At 41.2% G+C, this 18,453-nt stretch overlaps 1 protein-coding gene across 1 annotated transcript in view; it reads left to right on the top strand.

The window, feature by feature from the left end:
* The window catches only part of LOC145342123 (connector enhancer of kinase suppressor of ras 2), a 711,051-nt gene that overhangs the window by 343,261 nt on the left and 349,337 nt on the right, over window positions 1-18,453 (top strand). The window lies entirely within an intron of this gene.

Genomic DNA, 18,453 nt, shown 5'->3' with positions numbered 1-18,453 from the left:
TGTTGAAAATATTTTATTGTGGCTTAGTGCCAATTTAAAATTTGGTATTCAGTCAAAGTATCTTACTGTCAGGAATGAATGTTGAAAATCTGAGGGGAGGCAGTTATTGTAGCCCAAAGGTGTTCAAAGTTATTCATAGAATCATTATCCAACAATGCAGCACACTTTCCAATTTAAAAATGTTCTGCTGTTTCAGAGGTGAAAACTGTGGATCAATGCCACATCACATGTCTCAAATTCTTTGCTGTGTTTCATTCAGATCTCTTCAGACCTATGGCTGAATGCCACTTCATCATGTCACTTTTGTGATATTTCAAATATACTTGCACAGTTTAGCCCTCAGAAACTGTACACCTTGTACTTTTTCACCTCTGTCCCTGATTCTGGCCCCATTCCCAGGTGGTAAGATTGTGACTTATTTTCATGATACATATTAACATCCTAAAAGGGATCAGCTTGGGTATAGTCAATCTGATTCTCAATGGATTTGACTCTCCAGGCAAAGTCCATAATTTGAGACTGTTTTGCCAGTTTCTTTCAAGATAACTTACCTGTGAAATTAAAATGCGCCAAAGCCACATTCAAGAACACCCTGTAATGCAGACATTAAAGCAAAATCAAGGAAACTTTGAAGTTATCTGATTCCTGGGCTTCTTGTGCTAAAATACAGCAGTCCATCGGCACCAAAATCATTGTCTGAGCAAGAACATAGAAATAGGAGAAAGCTTGGACCGTACGGCCTCTGAAGGTTGCTCCATGATTCAATATGATTATGCCTGATCTTTAGCTCCAGTTTTCCTCCTGCTTCTCATATCCTTTGATTCCCTAAGAAACCAAGGGCTGGATTTTACACTTACCCTATTGGCAGATCTGAAAGCATGCCCCCTTTCCAGATACTGCAGCTTGTCAGCCAGCAAGACCCTCAAAAACTTACAATACAAGCAAGCACTGAGCACCTCCTCATCACCCAAGTGCAGTACCGGCAATCACCATTGCTCCGAGTGACGCTGCCAGTATTGGTGAGCTGCCAGCCTCTGATTGGCTGTCAACTTTTTGAGACAGGATTTCCAGTCCTTAAGGGACAGAAATTCTGCCTCTAGCCTATGACCTGCTAATTGTTGTTAAATGGCTGCAGTGCATTGTTCTTCACTTGGAAACTCCACACAATTTTTTAGTGAGAGTGAAGGGAATTACATCACCCTGTATGGGGAACCACACCATCCTGTCAGCCCAAGAATCAAGCGCAACAAACTTAACTGTGAAGAGATCTGTTAGTTATAAAACAGTGCAACCAGAACTGTAGTGAATCCCTATTTCTCTCTTTGGTGCTTTAGCTCCTTTCACTCCCACCCTGTGCCCGTCATCACTAATGACAGTTACCAGGAATTTGCCAGTTTTGGGAAACAGCCATTCAAATGTCAAGTTTCCTATCAAACACAAGTTCCAGATAGTGAATCCAAGACCAAAAGATCTGACCATGCTGCCAAAGCATAGCAGCCCTCTTGTCATCACAGTGCTGCCAAGCACTAGGACTCTTGCTCCAGTTTTGCCAAAACTCAGGCTGGCCCCCAGTGCTGTGCAGAGCAAGCGAACTCTTCCCTGTTCCCATCTGGTCCTGCTTTGTATTAGGGGTATATTTTTACAAAGAACAAAGAACAACCCAGCACGGGAAACAGGCCCTTCGGCCCAACGAGCCCGCGCCGCCGCATCGCCCTACACCTATTCTACCCTGCATGTCTACGAATGGGACCCTACTCAGTCAGATTCAGGGAAGAAATAGTGTCAATTTGGTGGAAACCAATTAGCCTAAGAGCACATCTTTGGGGTGTGGGAGGAAACCGGAGCGCCCGGAGGAAACCCACGCAACCACAGGGAGAATGCGCAAACTCCCACAGACACAGGCCCAAATCCATGTGTCTGCACAGCTAGCAGTGCTAGTCACTGAGCTGTTGTGGAGCCCGTCTATCGGTCCAGGATCAAGCACACACACCGACATGAAGTACTAGGCCACTCCCGGACTTCCAAGAGCAGCCCACGCACAACCCGCCGTGTGCATGCCCCTCGCTTGACACGAGGTGGACCTCCACCTGTGGAATAAAGACAAAACATATTAGTTATACAGCCTGCCCTTCCGGTGTCTCCCGAGGTTTACCCTATTTAATAGCCCCTACCATATCCCTCCATTCCCGTTTCACTCATATGCCTATCTAACTGCATCTTAAACGAGTCCAACGTGCCTGCCTCCACCACCCTACTCGGTAGCGCATTCCAGACCCCCACAACTCTCTGTGTAAAGAACCTTCCTCTTACCTCCAAATTATACCTCCCCCCCCTCACCCTTAATTGATGACCTCTTGTGTTCGTACCCAGTCTAGGGAGCAGTCTCTCACTATTAACTCTATCTATTCCCTTCAGTATCTTATATACCTCTATCATGTCCCCTCTCAATCTCCTTCTTTCCAAGGAGAATAGCCCCAGTCTCTTCAGTCTCTCCTCGTAACCCAGTCCCCCCATGCCAGGCAACATCCTGGTAAACCTCCTCTGCACCCTTTCCAGAGACTCCACGTCCTTCCGGTAATAAGGTGACCAGAACTGGACGCAGTACTCCAAATGCGGTCTAACCAACGTTCTGTATAACTGAAGCATTAGACGGCAGCTTTTATACTCTAAGCCCCTTCCTATAAAGGCTAACATCCCATAAGCCTTCCTAACAACGTTCTCCACTTGTGACACAACCTTCATGGATTTGTGGACCTGCACTCCCAGGTCTCTCTGTACATCTATACTCCTAATCGGCCTACCTTTTATCACATAACTCCTCTCTGCATTATTCCTTCCAAAATGCATCACCTCGCATTTGTCAGGATTAAATGCCATCTGCCACCTATCTGCCCACTGCACCAACCTATCTATATCCTGTTGTATCACCTGACAATCCAGTTCTGTACCCGCCAACCCTGCCATCTTGGTGTCATCAGCAAACTTGCTGATCACACCATCTACTCCCTCTTCTAAGTCATTTATGTAGACTACAAAGAGGAGAGGTCCCAGTACCGAGCCCTGCGGCACACCACTGGTCACTGGCCTCCAGCCCGACAAGGTACCCTCCACAACTACCCTCTGTCTCCTATTTCCCAACCAGTTCTCAATCCACCTAACTGCCTGGCCTCGTATCCCATGCGCCTTAACCTTTTCTACCAGAAAAGGGGCTCTCCCTATATCGTGTATTGCGATTCTTCTAACCACCTGCCAAAGTTATAGTTTGGAGATTAAGAGACTTTGCCACCTTCCTACCCCCAGATATGTAACTTCAAGTAGCAAGACATATTCATATGGTGTGACATATTCCCTTGACAGCATTTTACAAACTCCCGATCTGTACCACCTAGAAGGATAAAGCAGCAGGTGAAACATTGAAAATAGGAACAGGAGTAGGTCAGTTGGCCCTTTGAGTGTGCTCCACCATTCATCATGATCATGGCTGATCTTCTACCTCAACACCATACTCCCGCACTCTCCCCATACCCTTTGACATATTTATAGTCTGGAATTCTATCTATTTCCTTTTTAAATATATTGAGTGTCTTGACCTCCAGTCTTGCGGTAGAGAATTTCACAGATTCACCACCCTCTGAGTAAAGAGGTTTCTCCTCATCCCATCCAAAGTGACCTAACCTTTATCCTGAGACTGCAACCCCTTGTTCTTGACCCCCACAGCCAGGGGAAACATCATCCTTGTATCCAGGTGCATGGGAATACCATGACCTGCAAATTCCTCTCTATGGCACACACCATCCTGACTTGGAAATATATATAGCTGTTCCCTTACTGTCACTGAACCAACATCCTGGAACTCCCTCCTTAACAGCGTTATTTGTGTTTCTACAAATACATGGACCGAAGCAGTTCAAGAAGTTCACCACTATCTTCTCAACGGCAATCATGGATGGACAGTAAATGTTGGTTTAGCCAACGATGCCCACATTTGATGAACAAATAAATTCAAAATAATACCATCCTGCCTGGTATTCCTGGTTTTATAACCAGAAAAAGATGAAAATAAATATGTACATACAGAATTATATGTAAAATGAAGACCACTCATTTACAGTTTTCATAAATAATTTCATAGAATTCAATCACCATCAACAAAAGGAACAATCCCAAAATACCATTCAATAAAAATGGAATTTAAATTGTTTAGTTGCTGTACATCAGCTATAGCTCACATGAAGTGAACTTCTCTATTGTTATAAATCAACAAATCTCCAAATAACTGTGAGGAATCCACGGGTGATCTAAAATGAAATTGAAAATTCTGCAAGTTTGAAATGAAAGCAGACTGTACGAGACACAGCCATCAGGTACACAGCATCTATAAAGAGAAAAGACTATTTAATTTTCAGAGTGTAAACCTTTGCTACTACAGAGCCTGTGCTAAAACAAATGCTAATGTGCCTGCTATCCTGCCAACAATTGCTATTTTTATCTTGTGCATTGACTTTGCTTTGGGGAGAACAGCGATGAAAGACAACGAACAGGAACCTCTTCAATACATTTGCATTCCGTTGTCTAGGTGGAAGGACCTGTGACAGTCTGGATACAGTGAAAGAGACTGCTGTGTAATTTTATGCATGGAGGATTCCAGAAGCCTGCGGTGAATTGACAAGTCACAAATCAGTGATTCTTTCTGAGCACTGAACTCCATTGCCATGGCTACATCTTTCTCTTATTAATACCGTAAGCTGGTATGTGAATCCTTGGTCGCTGTGGGGATTACACAGCTGTTAATGAATGGCACTTTGATGTGTTGAAGAACCCAGCACAGGGATGAAGCGGGCTAATATCTTCCCAGATTGAAATAGCTGTTTGAATGAAATTGTCCTTTTTAACTGAGAGGCATCGGGTGCTAACATAATAGCACAATCTCATATCCTAAATAATTTTTTATCTCATTCTCAGCTGCCATACTAATGCCTGTCCCTCAGACATCATTTAGATTGGACAACACATGCCTCAGCACTGGTATTTTAAGGGTAGTTGTCTGACTCAGGAAGCTTTGTCTCCTGGGAACCGATATAGACAGCTGGCTGGATGCTGCATGCAGTTTTCGGATCACTGATTCAGTGAACATCAGGTGGCTGAATTTCTGACATACATCAAAGACCAATGGGATTCCCTAATAATCCATAACTGTGTTTGCCATTCAGATAGATGGCTTTGACAGTTGTGTGCTAAAATACAGTTTATTGCTGAAAATGACCATGGAAAGCCTCTTTAGTTTTGGGCATGACGTGGTACTGAGCAATAGAACAAGTAGTTTCCAGTTTGAGTTCCTGGTTTCTGCTGAGTCAGCTGGCCTCTGTTGGTGTGGTGATTAGTTGCTGCACTTGACAGCAGCATAGCTGAATGGGGAAAGGCATTTATTTGCTCCAGGACCCCAATTCAGCCAGTGGGATGGATTTTATTGTGATGAGGCTCTTGGTAACATGCCAGGGAGCCAAGGATAGTCTTGTTTCTTTTGCCACCAGCTGCATTTCTTGGGATTCAGGCAACTAATTAGTTACCATTGGAGGTGCCTTTCCTTAAAATAATCATTGGAATCCCTAATCAGTTAGAGGCCTCGTAGATCAGTAATATCTGCAAGAGCCACTGAGAAGTGGCTACTTCTCAGATTGCAGCTGGTCCCCTGAAATCATGTAAGAGGGATCTGGGGCACCAGGGCCAATCAGGCAAGCCCCAGCAATGGGGGTGGGCTGATGTTGGTGAGGGCATGGCTTTGTTATGGGAACAACCATTACCACTTCAGGGCCCCTGTGGGCTGCAGAATGCATGAATAGAAGAATGCTCCTTCCCTCACGCCCCTCACCTCAGCCTGTTGGGACTATAATATGATTTAATGGGTAAACGTCAGTGTGAAGAGGCCGTTAAATGTCTGTATAAATTGCTCATTTGACCATGGGCAAGTGGGTTCTTCTGTACTTTTTCTCCCACCAGTAAAATAGCATGGCACTAGGAAGTCTTCCCTCATCTTTTTATGGTGCCCCTCCCTTCTGCTTCCCATCCAATCTAAGAGTTTATAAAATTGAGCCCAATGACTCATAGGTGTGCACTGGAGAGCTGTGCTGCTTCCTGCATTCAATGTACCCTTCTAACACTCACAATCTTAACTAATTTATGAGGTTTGGATAATTCATGAAATTGCCAGACTCCAAATTGTGTATTGGCGGTAGTGATTAATGCCATGCTCAGTATAAAAGGCTGCAAAGAGGACTGACATGAATCCTTTGATTTTTTTTCCATTTCAATATAAATCTGCCACAGCCATGATATGACTTAAAATTACTGACTAGGCTACCATTAAATTTCAACTCTAGGCACTTTAATTGAATATTATGTCACGCAACGTACACTGAGTAATTTATGTTTCCGTATTTTGGCAAACTTGCTGTTGATTTTTTAAATTGTGAAAGGAATTGTAATTCTTTGTATGAATAAAAGGACCAGGAAAATACTAGTATGCCCACTCAAGTTTCTCATAGTCGATTGCACGCTCCCTTCTTTTCCACAATAAGAACTGAAGAATTTTTTGGGACAAGAAAATGTTTGTTAATCAGATGCAGTTCAATTGACATGAAATCAAATGGTCTGAAACATCTGACCAACATGAGTGGTACATTTCATTTTAATTCTAAATCTGAATATACTGTTTTTCAGTAGCAGACTAAATAATCTGATTCTTGAGCCTAATGGGATTAAGGTAATTCAGGGCCTTGCTGTTGATTACCTGGCTGCCCAGGTTCCATAGTAACTTCTAGAATATTTTCCAGCACAGAGGGAGACCATTCCACAAATTGTGCCTGAGCTGACTGTTTGGTTGTGCTAATCAATCAGTCCCATTTTGTCCTTTTGTGTATATTAACTTTGACTAGTTGGGTGTTTGACATCAGGGTTCAGAATGCACAGAGAAGCTCAACAAATTTGTGCTTGGAAGCCCCAAAATGCCAGCAAAAAATCAATGATGGGGATGAAAAATGAGGGGAATATCAGCCTTATGTGGAAGAGTCAGAGTCCATGAGGAGCTGCTCCTCCAATCACAGCTTTCCTCTCTCCCACTTTTATCTATGATTGGAGGAGCAGCAAGTACAGGAGAGAGGGAACCTGTGATTGGAGGAGCTGGAGCAGTTATTTTTGTTGGCATGGCTGCTGCCATCACCAATCACTGTAAGAGGTTTCAAAGCGGTAAGAAATGCCTTCTGCCCACCAAATATGGACCCGCACCCTCAAATGCAGATCCCCAGAACCCTTACAAAGACCAGACACCAATCTCCTAAACTCCATCTTGGGACAAGCAGAACTCAAGACAAGTCTAAAACATGATGTAGAATGTGCTAAAACGCTGACCCAAATCCCACAAAATCTAGGTTTCAAGTTCAGAAAAATGAACCCAGATTTCTCATAGCTGCACCTGTACCTGTACCTGTTCAATATACAGAACCCCCGCCCCCAAAGCCCAGACCCCCAAAACCTGGATTTGAAGTCCAGAAAACCCATAACCGGATGCAACAAAACGTGGATACCCAAAACACGACATGGACCACTCAAAACACATCAGCTGAAATTCTCACATCTTGCCCACCACAGGAATTGAGACTGAAAATTCGGTGGACCACTTAAAGGTCTGTTGAGTTCAGGTGAAAATTTCCAGTCTTGGGGCCAGAGAATCTCACCCATTGACTTCAAAATGCAATTGATTTGCAAGCATCAAACAGGGGTCAAGAAAAATGAGGGCTGTTGAGATTTTCCTGAGGGACTACTTTTTGGTTTCCAGAGGCTGTTTTTTTCATTCTAAATAACTCCTTTATGAAGTAATGCAGTCACCAGTCACATTATCTTCTGTATTCATCTTGATTTTTTAGGGTTTCCTTCCTTAGACAGAGAAGCTACCACAAATACCAAAGACTGTGTATATATGAATATATGCACATAATATAAACCTCTTAACTTAGAATCTAAGTAAAAGATGTTTTGTTAATTTATTATAAATACTCTACTTCCAAAATGAAAATTCTAACCACTTGGCACAAGATAATTTACTGGAAATGCATACCACATCTACAGATCCTGGAATATAGATCCCAGAATGAGAAACCATAATCTCCGGTGCGAAAAGCCGGATCCCCAACCCACCAAAACCTGTACCCAGACTATCCAAAAGCAGGACAACAACAGGAAGCTGAAATGTGACCTGGAATCCCCCACAACACAGACTCGCGTGTTAGGTGTAGAAAATTGATTAATGATTTTTCAGACAGCCAGCTTACCTCAGAGCTTCTATATTTGTATAACTTTCATTTCTATTGTAGAAAAAAAGCCCAGTGTTGAGGAGCAAGTACAGTTAGCATATTAACCATGTCTGTAAAGTGCTATATGTCTCATATAACTAGGGTGCATTTATGCTTAGGGGATCTAATCTGTGTCTCAAAGTACAAATAATCATCTGAAGAGGTGCATTAGCTTGGGAAAAAAACACAGAAATGTGAGGTATATGTGAATTATACCATTCTAACAAATAGTTTAATTTGTGTGTATCCCCGATACACTTGGACAGTTGCAAATCAATATTCTGAAATGTATGGTAGCACTCACTTTAAGCAGAGATATTGAGGGGAAAGGGAGGTCTTGCAGAACAGTGGATAACATCACTTCCTCTGAGCCAGAAGATCCAGGTTCAAGTCCCATTCCAGGATTTGATGACTGAGGAAGATGCATCATAATGTGGCCAAACAAGTTGAGTATCAATTTGCAAAGTCCTTCATTTGCAATATGCCAATGGCAGGCAGTAAGAGCAGGAGAGACTCTGGCTCAATTTTGCTTGATGCGGAGTGGCAACTCTCAAGCTGTAAGCCCCTGGCGACAGCTAGAGACCTGTTCCAAGAAAAACAAGCGACGGAAACAGATGAAAGTTTGTCTTTTGCACCTCTAGATGTGGGAAGTGAAACAACAACAACCAACAATTGAAGGGAAAGAAAATGAATGCTAATTGCCTATAATTACTTTTTAAATTTTTAGAAGGAGCTGCACATGTGGTATACATTCCCAGTAAATTACTTGTGCCAGGTGGTAAAAATTTTCATTCTGGAATTAGAGGAAGGGATGTTTATTTATAATAAATTAACAAAACATCTTTTCAATAGATTCGTCTGACATGGAGTACATATGCCTCCACCAGTTTGGAGATACCTAACTTGCCTAGATCCACACTTAGGTTTAGGGACTGCATGTTTGGCACAGAAGTACTACTGGAGTTTAATCCAAATAGAATTTTTCAACCAAAGTCCATTCTTATCCCTTTAACAAATCAATCAGCGTTCCAGCTGTTTGTATGTAGTATATTGTTTCCACACTATCAGTTTACCAGCACAGATAAAAGCCTCTTCTTGTCCAACAAGGAATGCTTGAACCACATCAAATCAGCCAGACACTGTAATGCAGGCTTGTTCAACTGTTTCTCTTTGGTGGCGGGGGCAGCACATTTCCATTTTTTTTTCACTCGAGGCCGATGAGCAAGTGTCAGAAAAATAAAGATCAGTGTAACATTTCACAAAAAAAGTATTGGAGTATAATAGGGTGAGAGTGTACGTCTCTGGTTCATTCCCAGTCTCAGGGTGCCCATTCACCATCACTCCCTATGAGAGATGAAGGAGCATGATGGTGTGTATGGGTGAATGAAAACCCTGATACAGGGAGTGAGCCAGACGTATGTATGCGCTCTGCAGCTGCAGACAATCTGTCTGCCCCTCACAATCTCTTCTTTCTCCCCACTTGCACTTTCTCCTCTCCCTCATTACACCCTCTCCTATTTCACTGCCCTCTCTCCCTTTGCACCCTCTATCTCTCTTTCCTCACAAATCTTACCTCTCTCACACCTCTCTCTGGTCTATCAGATTAAAGAATTCTCACATAGCACAAACCAGGAAGTAAGAAATGCTAATTATTCTTTATTTTTAAATTATTTTACAAGTAGTGAAATTAAGTTCTGGACATTTGCATAGGATTAAGAAAGAAGCTGTAATATCATTGACTTCTAAAAATACTATTTTGAAAATGTTTCAATTTTGTTCATAAATGAGGAATTTTAAATCCCACAAAGATAGTGTAAGATTTTCAGGGCTAGGAAGGTTGTTCAAAAGTAATAATGAACCTAGTAGGCCATTAAAAAGCCACTTAAATCTCATTTGAACTTTTTCATGTGTTTTTATAGAAGGTTAATAACATGAAAGTGGAAGTTCATGTAAATTTAAATGAGTTCAGAAAGTTTCTGTAATGAAATTAAAATACTGCTGATGCTGGAATCTGAAATAAAAACTGAAAATGTTAGAAAAACGCTGACTGCCAGACCTGCTGGTTTTTTTCCAGCATTTTTCGTTATTTTAGAAGGTTTCTATTTGTAGATAGAATTAGATTCTGGAAAAAAGTTTAACGGGTGTGCTGAGAGATTAATATTTTTATGTTTTATGATTTCTTTGTGCAGTTTGGAAAAAAACTGTGTATGTGTGTGTGTTTGTGTGCATGCGAGACCAGGGTTAATTAAACAGGGCAATGGTTACTCGATACAGGTCGTCTGTGAGGTCTAAGAGGTGGAAGGTTAAAGGTGTTAGGCTTGTGCATTTGTAACAAGAGTTTATGCTGGGTTTGATTTACAAGTAAATAGATTGGATCAGAAACTTGTAAGATAAGTAAGGAAATTGGTTTTTCAGCTGTTGAATTTTAAAAGGGAGTTCAGAGATGACAAAGAACATTTGCATTTATTGGGGTTCTATGAGTAAACAAGGGAAGGTATATTGCATTTTATTGACCCGAAAAGCCGAGACAAATTAGAAGACATGAAAAGTTTTTAGATTTAGAGAAGATGCATTCAAAGGGATGTTTAAGGACAAATGAATCGGTGATGAAAGGGGGAAAGATATTTAAGGAAAAGGATGTTTGACTGAGTGGAATTGCTGTGGGGGCAAGCCTGGAGACCACTTCATTTTTGTGGATGCAGAGAAGCTATAAAAGTTTGAATTGTAGTCACCACCCAGTGTAAAACCAGGAGAGCCTTTATTTTAGGAAGGAGGTTGTTTCTGAACATCCTTTTGGAATTCAACATAAGAGTGAAAGTGTTTGATAAGTTGTGAGGTGCTCCTTTATTAAAATGACAACAATACTTGGATAATATTATTGGATTTTAATGTTTTAGAATCTGTCAGAGGTTGTTGCCAAAAAGGTAGTTTACTTGTGTACTTTTGACCAAGCATGTTTTGGGGGGGGGGGGGGATTGCTCTCTAAGACAATTTTAATTGTGTGCTTAAGTTTTTAAAATATTTTTAGTATTTTTTTCTAATTTTGATACTCTAAGGGTGTTATTGGAGTTTGATGTTTTTCAGATCTCTCACTTTTCCTCACGTTTTCACAATAAAACAAATGGTTTATGATCAGTGAGACAGACTTCCCTTGGGAGTTTGGCTTGGTCACAAATGATAGCACTGATTACATCAAATTTGGGGGATCTTAGCAAGATCAAAATTCCATGATTAGATTGAATTAACAAGAAATTTGGATTTGGATTAAGGGATACTTCCACTAAAGGTGAAGCAACTTGAAGTAAAGAGACAGAAAAACACAGAAGCTTGACCTTGACAAAACATGGAACTGAAAAAACTTGGTCTAGGAGAAAAAGAAAATGACAGAAAAATGGAAAAGAAACTTGAGTTAAAAAGAAAGGAGAAAGAAAACAACTTGCATGGGAAAAAGAGGAGTCAGAAAAGGAGAAAAAGCTGCAACAAATAGAAACACGAAAACTTGAAATTAAACTTCAGAGAGAGAAGTTAGCAAGTGAGGAAAGGATAAGGAAAGAAATTGAAAGCTTCAGGTAGAGAAATAAGCAAGACAGTATGGAACTGTCTAAAGTGAAGCTTAGAATAAAGGAAGAAAGGTGAGATCGTGATTTAGATGGTGAGTTTGATTTATTTGAGGGATTTGATTTATCTAAGAAACTTTGTTTAGTGCCTAAATTTATGGAGGATGGTGTTCAAAGATATTTCACCTAATTTGAAAAGATAGCAATGAAGTTGTATTGGCCAAAAATGCTTGGAATAATGTTACAGTGTGTTCTGTCAGGTACCATCGTTAATGTGCGTGCAGAGTATGAAGCAGTTAAAAGGACAACAGTAAATGGCTATGAGATTGTCCTTGAAGCTTATCAATTAAAGTTTAGGACCATAAGAAAGAGACTTAATCAGGTATTTGTGGAGTTTGCAAGAGAGAAAGGAAATGCATGGGATCGATGATCTTGATTATTGAAGTCAGCAAAGACTTTTGAAAATGTAAGGGATATTATGATTATGGAAGAATTTAGAAATTTTATTCCAGAAACCATTGAACTTATTTAGGGGAAAGACAATGTAAAACGTTCAGAGAATCTGCTGTTCTGGCTGATACTTATGACATTACGTACAGATAGTTGAGAGCTGGAAAATGATCATATCGAAGGCAGCAAGGAAATGTGAGATACAGAAAACCTGGTGATAGGAAAAGTGCTAGTAAACAAAAGAATGCCATCTACTAAAGATGAACAGGTAGAAAGCAAGGGTGCAGTGTACAAGGCTGGATATACAAGGGCAAATTGGAGACCGATTACAGTGATCTTCAATAGGAACTTAAGCCTATCTTACTTCAATAGACTAAATTTGAAAAGTGATTTGAAAACACAAGTAATTGTTGGAATTGTAGAGAAATTGCCCATTGCAGGAGTTCAATCCATTTTAGGAAATTGAAACACAATCAATGGAGGTTTTACAAAATGAGCATCCTGGGTTGTTACCAGAGTGTAGTGACAAGATTGCAGGCCCACAGACTTGGATAGGAAGAGGAAGAATTTAAAAGACAAGGGGAAGATGCTGAACTTCAGTTGTCTGGGTCTATCTTTGAAAAGGTTATTCAGGGAGAAGGTTAGAGAGAATGAGGTTGAGGCATTTAGCCTAAACAAATTTAGTGGAGTTACAGCGGAAGGATCCAGAATTTTAAAAAGCTATATTGAAAAACTTATTCTGAAACTGAGGCAGAGCCCAATTCAGAGAGTTATTACCTTAAAGACGATGTGTTTATGAGGAAATCTACACCACCTTAAGTCTCTGCAGATGAACAATGGGCCATACTTCACTAGCCAGTAATTCTGTCTATATATGGGAATGAAATTTTAAGATTAGCTCAGGAAATCCCGATAGCCTGACATTTGGGAATTAGGAAAACCCAGGCTAAGATACAAAAACATTTCCAATGACCTGAACTACATAAAGATGCAGTTAAATTTTGTCAGACATGCCGCCCGTATCAAGCGGTAGAAAACATTTGCCAGACATAAAACCATTGCTGATTGTTGTTAAAAAAAAACATCTGGTTCACTAATGCCTCTCAGAAAGAAAATCTGCTGCCCTCGCCTGGTCTGGCCCATATGACTCGAGATCCACTGCAAGGTGGTTGATACTTTAATGTCCTCTGAAATGGCCTAGTGTCATTCAAGGACAATTAAGGATGGGCAACAAATGTTGGCATATCCAGCAATGCCCAAATCCCATGATAAAAAAAAATGTTAATAAGTAGAAAAACCTCAAGCATTGAGTGATCAAACCTGCAAAACAGCTTATTGTCATTGCTATCCTCATGATTGGCATTGGGAAATTCCATTCTTCTTGTTTGCTCTGTGGGACACCACTAATGAGTCATCAGAGTTCAGTTCTTTCCAGTTGTATGGTTATGAAATAAGGGTGCCACTTGAACTGATTCAGGAGAAATTAGTGACTCAGGGTCCTGAAATTATTCTTCTGGATTATGTAATGAAATTCAGAAAAAGATTGAGTTGGGCATGAGTTAGCCTGGGAATGTTTAAACATAGTTCAGCAAACAAAGAAGACTAATGCCAGTTTTAAAATGTTTGAAGTTTTTTGCTGTGAAATTTATGTGCCTTGAGCCTTTTCTCTGTCATTTTTGGTGTGTTCCATATGTGAATACATTTATTGTGGAATTCTTGGTCTTGCCATCTTTATCTGAAAATTTCAGCCTGAGTGCAGAGACCCTTAGGTGCTTGAACAGTGTCTTATGTATTTCTGATCTTGGGGGATTGTGTACTCAGCTGGTGGGACCTCCTCTGAGGAGGAAGAGAAGGCCAGGTGGGAAGGAGGCTATGTGACCATAGGCAGTATCCCAGGGAGCAATCTATAGGAGTAGAGGTGCAGGAGCAGGTGGTGCAGGGCCAGCAGGGAGGCAAGATGGAAGGATCTGCAGAAGATGCTATTACCTGGCAGCCAGAGTGTATAGGCAAAGTTCTCCTTTGACTTCAACATGTTCAAGGTCCAGTGCTGAAGAAGATTGCGCCTCTCTGGGGACACTGTCATATGCCAGGCTGACCAATGTAAAATTGCGATGACAACGTGATCTGTTTACAGGCCTACTAACCTCACATGTCCAAACAGGCCCATATTTCACAATAACACCATTGGATTGTCTTTTGTATATTTCAACTTTTGAAGTTTTTACTTTAAGGCCTCAGCTTTTCCAAGATCCCTAGGCAGCTCATCACCACCACCAATGGGCAAAAAAAGCTGGGCTTATCATGGATGCCCACCTCCCATGAAAGAATTTTTAAAAATCTTGGTATTTTGGCCTACAGTGTCACTGTGAGCTGAATTTGGATTACACAATGTGGAAACACATGGTGTTCCTTATTATCAGGCTGTATAAGTACTGTTCAGACAACTGTACTAAGCAAACATTTTCCCTCAACACTGAATAATTTTTGCATCATGTTTATTATTTGTACCCATCCATATTGCACTAACCTCTTTCAGCCTCAACATACTCCACAATCATTTCCTCTGACTTTTGTATCATTTGCATCTGTTCATTCTTGTCACTGATGAGGCCAGTGCCTTCAGCTAACCTAGATGCCATGCTCTGAAATGCCCTGGTTAACTTGCTTCACTTTTCCATCTTCCTCGCCTCTATTAAGAACTTGTTTTAAAAGCCACCACTTTGACCAAACTTCTTTATTGATCCAAGACCAATTTTATTTTTGCTTATGTCCTTATGCAAACCTTAGAACATTTTACTGTAGATGCCACACAAATGCAAATCATTGCATAATGAGTCACACTCTGAGAATACAAGGTAAATCATTTAAGACAAGATGAGGAGAAACTTCTTCACACAAAAGTAGTCAACCTGTGAAATTTATGACCACAGAAAATCATTGAGGCCAAAACATTGTGGCCAAAATTCTCCCCAAAAAATTTGAAGTATTGAATTTGCATGAAAAGTGGAGTAATTCAAGCTGGTTTTTTCAGTGGGAGTTCAGAGAAGAATCTCCTACACTCTGCACTGCAGAGGTCACTAGCAAGTATATCATTATAAAGCTGTGGCAGGGCCTTCTTCACTGGAGAGGCTGGCAATGTAGTGCTGAGTGGGCCACTGCACATGCGCCGATCTGTCAGCGCCAAGATCAACGAATGCTCAGTGCCCGGCAGTTCTGGCCTCCCAATTGCTGGTCAGCTTGATCGTTGAGATCTCTGCATTGCCGGCTGTGCAAGTCCCCCCAAGACCCGATTGCTAGCCAATCCCCCCCACCACCCAATAGTTACCACTGACCAACCCCTTCCCCCCCCACAGTTTTGACCACCTGCCCCATTTCCCTGAAGTCCCAACCCCGCTGACCTAACCCAACCCCCCTCCCCAAGCAGGCTGACCACACCCCCACCCCACAGCCCACCCTGAGTTGGGGGGCCCGATTGCTCCCTTTCAGTCCAGTGGGGTTGGGCTACTGTAAACCCTGCTGGAGTGAAATAATCATGGTAGTGGGGAAGATGCCAGCATGCTCAGAGGTTTCCATGCCGGGCCCACTAATCTCATTTAAATGAGATTCAAATAATTATTTTAGTGATTCCTGCACCTCCCTGCTGATTTCTGGCATGGAACTGCGCTAAAAAAATTAGTGCAGCAGAATGGGAGAATCGCGGCCTATATGTTTGTTTTCAAGAAGCAGTTAGATGCAGCATTTGGGGGAAAAGGGGATCAGGGGATAAGGAGGGAAGGCAGGATCAGGCTATTGAGTTGGATGATCTACCATGATCATAATGAATAGCAGAGCAAGCACGAAGGGCCAAATGGCCTCCTCCTGCTCCTGCATTCTATGTTTCTGAGTGTTTAAAATAATCACAAAGACTGCACATGAATGTATGCTTGTGAGTTTGAGAGAGAAAGTGACTCTATTAATTATGTAGAAATACTCATTTATTGTGGATTTTGTTGTGTTCACTGAACTTCAGAAAGTGTATCAAGCTGCAGCGCTTCTTATATTGATTCACTGTAATTATAAGAATGAAGTTTCCAATTTTCTCCTTATTATTCTTCGATTCAGCTGCTTCAATACACTTTTAATTTTCCTTCGATCAATTTGTCTTGTATTAATTCTTTCATGGGATGTGAACATCACTGGTAAGGTCAGTATTTGTTGTCCATCCCTAGTTGAACTGAGTGGCTTATCATTCTGGAGGCAGTTAAGAGTCAATAACAGCAGGCCAGACCGGGTACGGATGGCTGATTTATTTCCCTAAAGGTCATCCATGAACCAAATGGGTTTTTACGACAATTGACAATGGTTTCACAATCGTCGTTAGACATTTAATTCCAGATTTTTTTGATGGTGGGATTCAAACCTGGATCACCAGAGCATTACCCTGGGTCCCTGGATTACTAGTTCCAGTGATATTACCATCACACTAACACCTCCCTGGTTGCCTGGGGGAGACGGCGTGGATATTGATCTCTGCATGGGAAGGCACGATGGCTCAGTGGTTAGCACTGCTGTCTCACAGTGCTAGGGATCTGGTTTTGATTCGGGACTTGGGTGACTGTGTGCATGGCTTTGCTCTGGGTGCTCCGGTTTCACAGTAACTTCATTGTAGCGTTATTGTAAGTCTACTTGTGACACTAATAAGTAAGCTTTAAACTTTCCTCCCACAGTCCAAACATGTGCAGGTTAGATGGATTGTCCATACTGAATTGCCCCTTAGCATCCAAAGATGTGCATGTTAGGTGGTTTAGCAATGGTAAATGTGCAGAGTTACAAGAATAGGATAGGGGCGTGGGCCTGGATAAGATGCTGTTTTAGAGAGTTGGTGCAGACCTGTTGGGCTGAATGGCCTCCTTTTGCACTGTAGGGATTCTGTGTTTCTGGACATCCCTTACATCTGTTGGAAGATCAACTTAATGATTAGAATTCGATGCAGGATCGAACCTGAGTAGAAAAGATTTCATTTCTGGGCTTGGATATTAGAACAGGGGTGGGGCATCAGATGTGAGAAATGGAGTAGAGTCGAGGAGAGGTGGGTTTAGGAAGGAGCCAGGAGCACTGATCCATGAGAAACAGCAGTAGAGTTGTCGCACCAAGGATAACTGTGAGAAGGAGTCGGTGTAGAATGATTGGAGCTTGCAGTGGAGCCTGGGGAAGGACGGAGTCATCAGCAGGTTCCATTGGTCTGCTGTACTTGTATTTTAATTCTTCACATCATGCTATCAGCTATCAGGCCTGAATTAAGCCAGATCAGAACTCCAGGGATATGAGGTCTTTTTTTTTGCTGCTGATGATGGCCAGTACTATGTGCAGGGGAAGGCAGAGGCATCAGAGCAATTAAGAAGTTCAGGAATATTTATGGAGGAGAATGGAATCTTTTTGTAAATTGTGTGTTGATTATTTGATGATTATGTTCAGGCTTATATTCTGAAGTAGGTTTCGAACCATCATGGTAACCAACCAATGGAATCTTTTACTGTGAAATCAATTTATTTATTGTGACTGAATTAATGGCAGAGGAATGATCCTGGAACCAGAGTGGTGCCCAATGGCATATTTCTTACTGATTTTTGTGATTGGTTTTTTTGACCGGATTGTTCAATTGGACTTTAGGATCCTTTTTAACTGAGGTTCTCAGATTACAATGTTTGAGGGAAAAGATTCTGTTTTTCTGATCTGGCTTATGGAAGGGACATTTGTTCACATGTAAATTTGAATGATACAGATAGACATAGATTTGTATAAAAGCCATATCATATTATGATGACATGTATGTATATGTATCTATTTAGAGGTAGTTAATATAATGTTTTAGCAACAAGTTATTTTGAAAACACCATCTCAACTTGTTTGAATGCAATTTTTTTCCAACTCTTCTAAAGATTTGTATGTGTATGCACATAAGTCATTAAAATTAAATGATTAGATGACATGAGGGAAAACTGTGATCACAGGAAAACTCCATGCTTCCTTTTCCCCTTAAATTTGCTTTGGCAGTTGAAACACTTTTCTTTTCTCCTTTGAGAGCATATACTTTTTACTTCACAATCCCAACAGAGAGAAAG

This window comes from Carcharhinus amblyrhynchos, chromosome 4, assembly GCF_965287045.1.
Source record: "Carcharhinus amblyrhynchos chromosome 4, sCarAmb.v2.hapA, whole genome shotgun sequence".
NCBI lineage: Eukaryota > Metazoa > Chordata > Chondrichthyes > Carcharhiniformes > Carcharhinidae > Carcharhinus > Carcharhinus amblyrhynchos.
The sequence above is the reverse complement of the archived record's forward strand: the minus strand, read 5'-3'. Positions and strand labels throughout refer to the sequence as shown.